Raw genomic sequence first — 9705 nt, 5'->3', positions numbered from 1 at the left:
CCCACCTCTTCCTCCGTTACATTGATGACTGTATCGGCGCCGCCTCGTGCTCCCACGAGGAGCTCGAACAGTTCATACACTTCACTAACACCTTCCACCCCAACCTTAAGTTTACCTGGACCATCTCTAACACCTCTCTCCCCTTCCTGGACCTCTCTGTCTCCATATCGGGCAACCACCTCGAAACCGATATTCATTTCAAGCCCACCGACTCCCACAGCTACCTAGAATACTCCTCCTCCCACCCACCTTCCTGCAAAAATGCTATCCCCTATTCCCAATTCCTTCGCCTCCGCCGCATCTGCTCCCAGGATGAGGCATTCCACTCCCGTACATCTCAGTTGTCCTCGTTTTTCAAGGACCGTAACTTCCCCTCCTCGGTGGTCGAGAACGCCCTCAACCGTGTCTCCCACATCTCCCGCACCTCATCCCTCACACCCCGTCCACGCAATAAGAACCAAAAAAGAATCCCCCTCGTCCTCACGTACCACCCCACCAACCTCCGGATCCAACGCATCATCCTCCGACACTTCCGCCATCTGCAACCCGACCCCACCACCAAAGACATCTTTCCCTCCCCACCCTTATCTGCTTTCTGGAGGGACAACTCTCTCCGTGACTCCCTTGTCCGCTCCACACTCCCCTCCAGCTCCACCACACCCGGCACTTTTCCCTGCAACCGCAGGAAGTGCTACACCTGCCCCCATACCTCCTCCCTCACCCCCATCCCAGGCCCCAAGAAGACTTTCCACATCAAGCAGATGTTCACCTGCACATCTGCCAATGTGGTATACTGCATCCGAGGTACCCGGTGTGGCTTCCTCTACATCGGGGAAACCAAGCGGAGACTCGGGGACCGCTTTGCAGAACACCTACGCTCGGGTCGCAATAAACAACTGCACCTCCCAGTCGCGAACCATTTCAACTCTCCCTCCCATTCCTCAGACGACATGTCCATCCTGGGCCTCCTGCAGTGCCACAACGATGCCACCCGAAGGTTGCAGGAACAGCAACTCATATTCCGCTTGGGAACCCTGCAGCCCAATGGTATCAATGTGGATTTCACAAGTTTCAAAATCTCCCCTCCCCCTGCCGCATCCCAAAACCAGTCCAGCTCGTCCCTGCCTCCCTAACCTGTTCTTCCTCCCACCTATCCCCTCCTCCCACCTCAAGCCGCACCTCCATCTCCTACCGACCAACCTCATCCCGCCCCCTTGACCTGTCCGTCCTCCCTGGACTGACCTATCCCCTTCCTAACTCCCTACCTACACTCACCTTTACTGGCTCCATCCCCGCCTCTTCGACCTGTTTGTTTCCTCTCCACCTATCCTCTCCTCTATCCGCCTCCCACTCTCTCCCTATTTATTTCAAAAACCCCCTTCCCCTCCCCTTTTTCTGATGAAAGGTCTGGGCCCAAAACGTCAGCCTTTCTGCTCCTATGATGCTGCTTGGCCTGCTGTGTTCATCCAGCCCTGCACCTTGTTGTCTCGGATTCTCCAGCATCTGCAGTTCCTACTATCTCTGACACAAGTTGAGGAAACTGAGCAAATCCATCAAAAGGTAGCACAGTAACTTTTTATTAAATGTTGACTGGACAACAAAGGGGGAAAAAAAAACATTGTCCAACACGGAATTACACAAGAACATTATAAAAGTTAATGAAATGTTAATGGTTTAAAATCCTCTACTGTTTTAAATATTTATGTGGGAATTCCCAATTCTGATGGTTCTGTAAATTTCTCTGAACTGGAGTCTTGAGTTTTGATTTCAGGACCTTTCCCAGCATTCTAGTTGCATCTATGTGAAAACTTGGTGTGCAGTTGTTTGAATGAAAATAATGTGCAAGGCTATATGGAGAAAGCAGGAGTTTGACACTAGGTAATGATGCCCGTTTAGCAAGTTAATGTGGACAAGATAGGATGAATGGCCTCCTCTGCAATGTAGCACTGCAGCCATCCTGTATACTTGCCAATGCTGAAAGCAGCTCAGCATTTAGGGGAGGAAACATGAGGAAATACATTTCTATGTAGCGAATAGTTTGCAAAGTGGTGTCATTAGGGATCTCAAGTAGGGTTGCAAGTTCTGACTGAATTACAACCGCCATCTGTACCCTGCTAGGACAGCTCTGCTCTCATCCCTGGAGAGAGATGGCTTGTGACCATTTCCAATCTCAAGACAGGGTCACTGTGGGAAACATTTTGGGAAGCACCGAGCCAGGATTGGGAGTGCACTGCCTTGGAGTGTGCAGGCAAGTTACAATGCCATGGCTTACCAAAAGGTTATTGTTTAATTAAAGGGAAAAAAAATTGCAGGGCTACAGATTAAAAACATAAGGAAAATGGGATCTAAATTGCTCTTGCAGTGAACTTGCACATATTCAGTAAGCCAAATGGTCTTGTCCTGTGCTCTAAGCATTCTACAAATTCTAAACATGTATGGATGCAGTTCCTCTAACTATTGAGTCCAATATCAATCTTCACTTCCGACCCTTGAGCAAGGGAAAGTGGTTGCAAACATCAGTACTTATGATCAATACTTTGCGATAAGCACTTGCATAGTTAGATTCAAATTATGATCTGTCATCCTATGCAAGTATGTACGTGACACCTACTGTTTTATTTCACAAAATTGCTGGAGCCAACAAAAAATGAACTATTTACCATTAAATCTTGATTTAAGAATTAGAATCATAAATACATAATCCATTCTACCAGAAATTGTTTGGAATCCAGAGACGGAGGAATGAGAATTTCTTTTTGCATCCATTTCTGAATAACTGCAGTTGCTGAGTAAAGTATTATCCTTCATGTTAAGCACCAATTAAGATACTTTCACCATTATTTAACTAATCTGTAATCATTTACACTTATTACATCTCTTAATGCTAGCCCAGAATTACTGATTATCCTGTTTCATAATTCTTGAACTCTGGTCTTCTTTGGAAGAATTTGCAAATGGTTTCTATGTACGCACCATTTGATATGAAACCAACCTCATGTTTAAAAGGTTACTGTCTCAGACAAAGGACTGATTTTTAAATGTGTCCAGAGCTACAGGGCTGATTATGCTGTGGAAGCCAGTTTGTCAGAATGCAGCTCAGTTGACAATCAGGCCAATCTGCCTCATCCCAGCTTCTAACATTACAACAATAAGTGTAGGGGAAAAAAAAAGAGAACATTTTAACTAAGAGCTAAAAATACAATTCATTCCATCAATTCACTCCATATGACATTAGAATCATAAGAACATCACAAAGGCTTCAATCATACTCTTTTTATGAGCAGAAATCACTCAAGCAGGCTGTACAGAGGAGGGGAATGCAGTGGTATAAATACTTTGTGTTAGTTATTCATTCACAATCCTGGAATACCAGGCACATGCATGCCCTTCTGGAGTAAGGCTTTAAATATAGCCTCAGCTATTATACTCAAGTAACAATGTATCTCAGAGGCACCGAGTCAAAATATCTCATGGGTTGCTGTAGCATGGTGTGGGAGAGTTTAAAACTGAACTAATTTAAACTTTGACTGACAACATCTACCTGTTCAGGCATATCATGATTCATGTTTGGAGCAAGTAAGACTTGCATCCAGACCTCCTAGGTTAGAGGTAGGGACACTATCACTGTGCCACAAGAGCCCCAACTAGTTTAAATTTATTGTCGATTCAATGTATTGGAAGTCAGGACTAACCAGTGTTCATACCAGGTGAGTACCCCATATTTTCACGGTTTGTAGTAGGGGACGTCTTTTGTCTTATTTCTTGGACAGCCCAGGAGAGACTGAGCCTGGAAGCTTTCTCTGGTCTTTTTTTCAGCATGCGTGCTAGGGCATTAGCACTCAAGATCTCACTTCCAGCATTACTAAAACCCTCATCCACCCACCACCTCCACCCCCCCAACACACTCTCTCTCTAACCTCCCTCCCCCCTACCCCCCAACAAGCTGCTGTCTGGGCAGGCTGCATCCTCAATGTGGCCCCACACTCTCCACCCCTCCCCCCACCCACCCCCAAAAAGTCCTCGTTCATTAGGCAGACAGCCAATTTTCTCCTTTGCGTTTCAAGCACAAGACACAGGGTGCTGCTCCTGCATTTGCACCCATTCTCCTTCCCTTTCGCTGCTGCCAGTCTATCAGGTTGTTCGTGCAGACTCCCTCATCCTCCTGGTGGAACCACGATCCTGGTCTCCCTTCCCCAGCACCGGCGTTCGGGAAACTCGGCACGTCGAGCCTGCTCAGGGATATCCAGCTCCTGAGACGGCACTGCGACCAAAACCACTCCCAAGAAGGTCCAGTTCAGTTTCCAACTGATCACTGCTGACCAAAACTCAGCAGCATTTCAACTTGCCTGAGATCCCCTGCGTTTGAAAAACCTACCCACCCCCTCAAAATCAGAATGTAATTTTGACAATACTGTACCATAACTCACATCTTCAAACTCCCCATGCATAAGATGTTTTACTTCTACAAGTTTACACAATTAAATCTTACGATATATAGAATTTCCAAAATATGTTACAATACATCCATTAGATTCCATCATCACTTCTAAAACAGCCCATTTCAAAATGTTACAAGTAAAAATTTATTACAAATTGCAATGAATAGATGCATAGAACCTTCCAGTTATTAACAGTTTATTTACAGTATATTATATTCTCTACTTTAGCAACCCCTCTGTCAACCACAAGTGTGGAAACATTAATCTGCAAACATATAGGGCTTCACACAACGGACTCCCAACTACAAGTGGCTTGGGAGTCAAATGAAAAGAAGCAAAGCTAAATTGAAATTACTCTGCTGTCCTTTCTCAGTAGCCAATGACAGTTGGGTCTGTCAATTTTGTTTGGATCAGTTGGAACTCCAACAATAGTACAGTCCCCACCAATTAGAGCAGGAACGCTGATGTTACATGTAGGTTTCAGCATTGAAACAGCATAATCAAACTTGGTCAAACTCAACCAAGATAGTTTCTTTTTAAAAAAAAACAAAAAATAAGAAATACTGACTCGATTCAAACGCCCAAAAACTCCATTGTGCAACAGCTTCGCAAAACGTTTCACAGTTGCATCCAAATTCTTAGAAGTTTTTCTTGGGATGTGGGCCTCACTTGCTCATCCAGCATCCACTGCTTGGCCCATGTGGAAGTGAAGGAGAACCACCCTCTTGAATCGCTGTGTAGTGTAATTACACCCAGTGTGTTGCTAGGGAAGCAAGCTCCAGGATTCTGACTCAGCGAGAGTGAACGAACGACGAGACATTTCCAACTCGGGACGATGCATTGCCTGGAAGGGAACTTGCAGCTGGTGGTGTTCCCATGTATCTTCTGCCCTAGTCTTCCTAAATGCTAGCGGTCATGGGTTTGGAAGGTGCTGTTTAAGAAATCTTATTGAGTTCCTGCAGTGCATCTTGTAGATGGTACACACTGCTGCGACTGAGCGTCGGTGGTGGAGGGATTGGATGCATATGGTGCCAATCAAGCGGGGGCTGCTTTGTCCTGGATGGTGTCAAGCTTCTTGACTGTTATTGGAGCTGCACACATCCAGACAAGTGGGGAGTATTCCATCACACTCCTGACTTGTGCCTTGTAGCTGGTAGACAGGCTTTGGGGAAAAAAAAAATCAGGAGATGAGTAGCTACAGAAGTCCTAGCCTCTACCTGCTCACATAACACTGTATTTCCATGGCCAGTCCACCTGAGATTCTATTCAGTAGCAAGCCTGGATGTTGAAGGTGGGGGACTTCAGAAAAGGTAATACCACTAGAGATCAAAGGGAGATGGTTAGATTCAGTCTGGTTGGAGATGATCAGATGCCACAATGTTAATGCCATTTCTGACTGCAAGATGACATCTAGGTGTTGCTACACCAACATAGAATCCTCCTGTATCTTAGGGGATGGGAATGGTACAAGGTGCAAATTGTTATCAATGGCAAGAGTCCTATTACCAAAGTCATCATATTTAACAAAAAGGTCCAAAAAGCTGGCTGAAGGCTCTCAAAAGCATTAGATCCTTTGAAAAAATTGGCAAAAAAAGAAAAAAGTAGGTGGGGGGAATCCTTGAGAAACTAATTTATTGAGCTACCTGAAATCATGGGTGCATTTCATAGGTTTTACTTGGTTGCCATCCGGTTAAATCCAAAAATTACAACAAACTGCTGTTGCTCCTGGCTTAATAAAGTGTCAATTATACAGGGGGTGGGGGCTGTATTCAAATTTCCCTTTTGTTGATCTAGGGATAGAGCAACATTTTAAATACTATCCTTTTTCAAAAAAAAAAGAAAAAAAAAGCACCCTTCTTCAGGAATTGCATCCTTCACATTTTCTCGAATGTGTGGTTTGTAATAAAATATGATCAAAAAGTATATTTAAAATAATAATAATAGCAGGGTATTTGTTCAAGGACCTTAGAAGGAATGGACTTTTAACGGTATGGTTTTTCAAGTTAGCTTTTTAACCCTAATATTTCTCCCTTTGGAGCTTCTTCTTTATGTATATTACTAATGCAGCCAGAGGAATGCAAGCTGTGGAAACTGACACCAGGAGTCCAATAACAGCCAGAGCGTAAGGAGGATATTCCAGCTTCACCGAGTGCCCCTGTAAGATATAATGTTATAGCGAGTGCCTGGAAATAATATACACACAGTCCACTTTACACAGAGTACAGTACAATCATGTATCATAGATCATTTACAATCTTACAGCCATTAGTTAATCCATAAGAGAGTTAACAGAAGACCATTTGGTCAAAAAGCTACAGGGTCATTTCACAACTGCATCCTCCAACAGGGAGTGACGCTTACAGAGACTGTAGGAAATCAACAGCAATGCCCAGATTCCAGCTCCAGTCTAAAATGCCCAGGGCTTGGCATGTTATACAATACATACATGTGTGAGAGACAGACAAAGAGCCCATTAGAGATCTGTCTGGGCAGTGTAAGTGCCACTTTGGGACTGGTCCACTCAGTCACCATTCTTGTCGAGGCATGCTGTCTGTTGATGCCCATTATCATGGTCACCATGCACGAGAGCAGAGAATACTCTGACAGTGAGAGACCAACCGCTGACGTGACTTTCTTCGCTTAAAGGTGGTGTCTACAAAAGGATCGGAATCTCAAAACGTACGAATGCACCAGGACAACTTCCGGCCAATCCTGCAGATGAGGTGCAGGATCTTTTGCACTGTGTTGTTTGCAATCTGTAGATATAGGGAGTGGCACCCCTTGTTTGGTTACTTGGAATTGTTTATCCCCCACAGGATATGGGTGTGGCTGGTTGGACCAGCATTCATTGCCCATCCCTAATTGCCCCTTGAGAAGGTGGTAGCGAGCCACCTTCTGAAACCGCTGCCGTCCACCTGATTTAACAACCCCCCGCAGTGCTGTTCAAGGAGCAAATTCCAGGATTTTGACTCCGTGACAGTGAAGGATGTGGCTGTGGAGAGAAATCGAGGTAGGAGTAAGTTGGGTGCAGTCCTTTGTCGATTCTGGCTAAAAAGCAACACACAGTCATCTACTGCACCCTGCAAGTCCCATGTAAAATTGGGACGGCCCCATCCCACTGGAGCCTTGCTGCTTTCTGATGTTAGAGCTGATGAATCTGCCAAATGTGCAGAAGGATGTCCCAGTCACCAGTCAAATCACTTCACACTCGGAGATCCCATGGGTGCTGGGCAGGAGCTGGGTTCCAGGAATGTGCTGGGTGCCATAAAAACAGTGGAGTCTGGTCCTCACGGTTAGTCAGAGAGGGGCCAGCAGGGCAGAAGCCTCAATCCTCCAGGATTCTCACAAAACAAGCGCTCTGTTCCTCTCCTGCCACTTTTACAGAGCACACCCTCCTCACACACACACACACATCTACTTGGTGATGTCCTCGTCCAAATATTCTTTGGGAAGGGTAAATAATCGGATTCCTTAAGATGTTCTCCAACACACTCAAGCTGCACATTGGGTTTGAAGCACAGGTGCAGGCCATTCAGCCCACTTGGTCTTCTTGCTGGCACTTCAGTGCTGACACCAAATGGGACGATCATCTGAATTCTCACTCCAGGTGCGGAGCCTTTAACGTCCTGGAGTTCACCTTCAGGAATGACAAGTGCGCTTGGCAGGACTGCTTGTGCCAGCTTCTCAAACGGACCCCTCTCGCTCTCCCACCAACCCCCGGTTGCTTCAGCAGCAACCAAACAGAGCCCCTGGACAGCTGAGTGCTCGGGATGTTCATTGCAATCTCAAAAAAAAAAAAAGGTGCAGATTGTTCATCTTGTCTGAAAAGAGGAGTTTGTTCAGGTCGTCCACACGAGACCGCCCCCCCCACCCCACCTCAAGTTAGAGCATCATCTCAGTCTACAGGACGTTCCCATTTCCTGGTGCGGGATAGTAGAGAGATGTGGCACGTTCCCAGGTCTCGGTGTCTGTTTGCTGTCCAGCTTAGCTGCAGCGGTGTCTACCAGTTGGGGACCCTCCTGGATTTTTCACTCCACCTCTTGGAGAACTTGGAGATCGCCATCCAGTGCGGTGTGCAGCAGGGAAATGGGGAAGAATCCACGTGCTACCTCTGTGCAGCCTGACCCTTGCTGTGCCTGCAAGCTTCAGTTGCCTGAATGCAGTCGACAGTCAAGTGATATCAAAGGCTTGGACCTGAGCACAGCTAAACGAAATCAGATAATGCACATACCTCAGCTGCATTCCAGGCAGTGTACGTTAGTGTTCCTGTTATGCTGTAGTCAACAATGTAAAAAATCACGAGACCTATGATTAAAACAGGGCTTATGAAAACCCAGGTGACCACCCAGTACCAGTTTGGTTTGCGTCCCATCATCTTTTCAATGTCTTTCCGGAATCTGCAAGAAATACTTTGGCAATTAGTCACTGGCCGATGAACACAGTTAATATCACTAATGTAACCAAGCTGGAATTAATTCTTCCAAAACAAAAAAAAAAAGAAAATTTGAATTTTTATAACAACTCTCGCATCCCAAGGACATCCCAAAATGCTTTGGAGCCAATGATGTACTTTGGAAGTGTGGTGAGGCACTGGTCTCAGGAATGGATTGCTGCACAGCAAGATTCCACAAACAACAACACGATAGTGTCCAGAGATTCGGCATTAGTCATGGTGACTGGTGGGGCCAGAGGCAGATCGACAGTGGGCTGGATACTGGGAAGGGGAGGCACGTGAGACGTTTAAGTCACAAATCCTTAATCAAGTTGAGGTTCCGCTGGGAAAGGTTCAGTGTTTCTAGAATCAGCTATCACAATCTAAGGGGCTGCCTCACAGCGCCAAGGACCCGGGTTCAATTCCACCCCCGGGTGACTGTCTGTGTGGAGTTTGCACATTCTCCCTGTGTCTGTGTGGGTTTCCTCCGGGTGTTCCAGTTTCCTCCCACAGTCCAAGGATGTGCAGGTTAGGGTGGATTGGCCATGCTAAATTGCCCATAGTGCCCAGGGACATGCAGGCTAGGTGGGTTAGCCTTGGGAGACATAGTGGTACAGGGATAGGTGAGTCTGGGTGGGATGCTCTTCAGAGGGTCGTTGTGGACTAGATGGGCCAAAAGGCCTGCTTCCACACCCGTAGGAAAGCTTTGATTCTATAGAATAGGGTGGGCCATTTAGAACTGAGAGGAGAAGAAATACCTTCACCCAGAGAGTGGGGAGCCTATGGAATGTATTGGCACTGGAGGGGGTGCAAAGGAGGTTTACTAGGTTGATT

The 9705-nt window shown here is 46.1% G+C and overlaps 1 long non-coding RNA gene across 1 annotated transcript; it reads right to left on the bottom strand.

Annotated features, from left to right (window-relative positions):
• Positions 1–1556: 1556 nt before the first annotated feature.
• On the bottom strand, positions 1557–9351 carry LOC125482164. Its single transcript, XR_007261569.1, has 2 exons — positions 8671–9351; positions 1557–6594 (listed from the first exon to the last, which is right to left on the bottom strand). It is a non-coding gene; the product is annotated as an uncharacterized LOC125482164 (long non-coding RNA).
• Between the last annotated feature and the right edge of the window lie 354 nt (positions 9352–9705).

Source organism: Rhincodon typus, unplaced genomic scaffold (genome assembly GCF_021869965.1).
Source record: "Rhincodon typus isolate 14 unplaced genomic scaffold, sRhiTyp1.1 hic_rhity00006563, whole genome shotgun sequence".
Classification (NCBI taxonomy): Eukaryota; Metazoa; Chordata; class Chondrichthyes; order Orectolobiformes; family Rhincodontidae; genus Rhincodon; species Rhincodon typus.
This window is presented reverse-complemented; position numbering and strand designations above follow the sequence as displayed.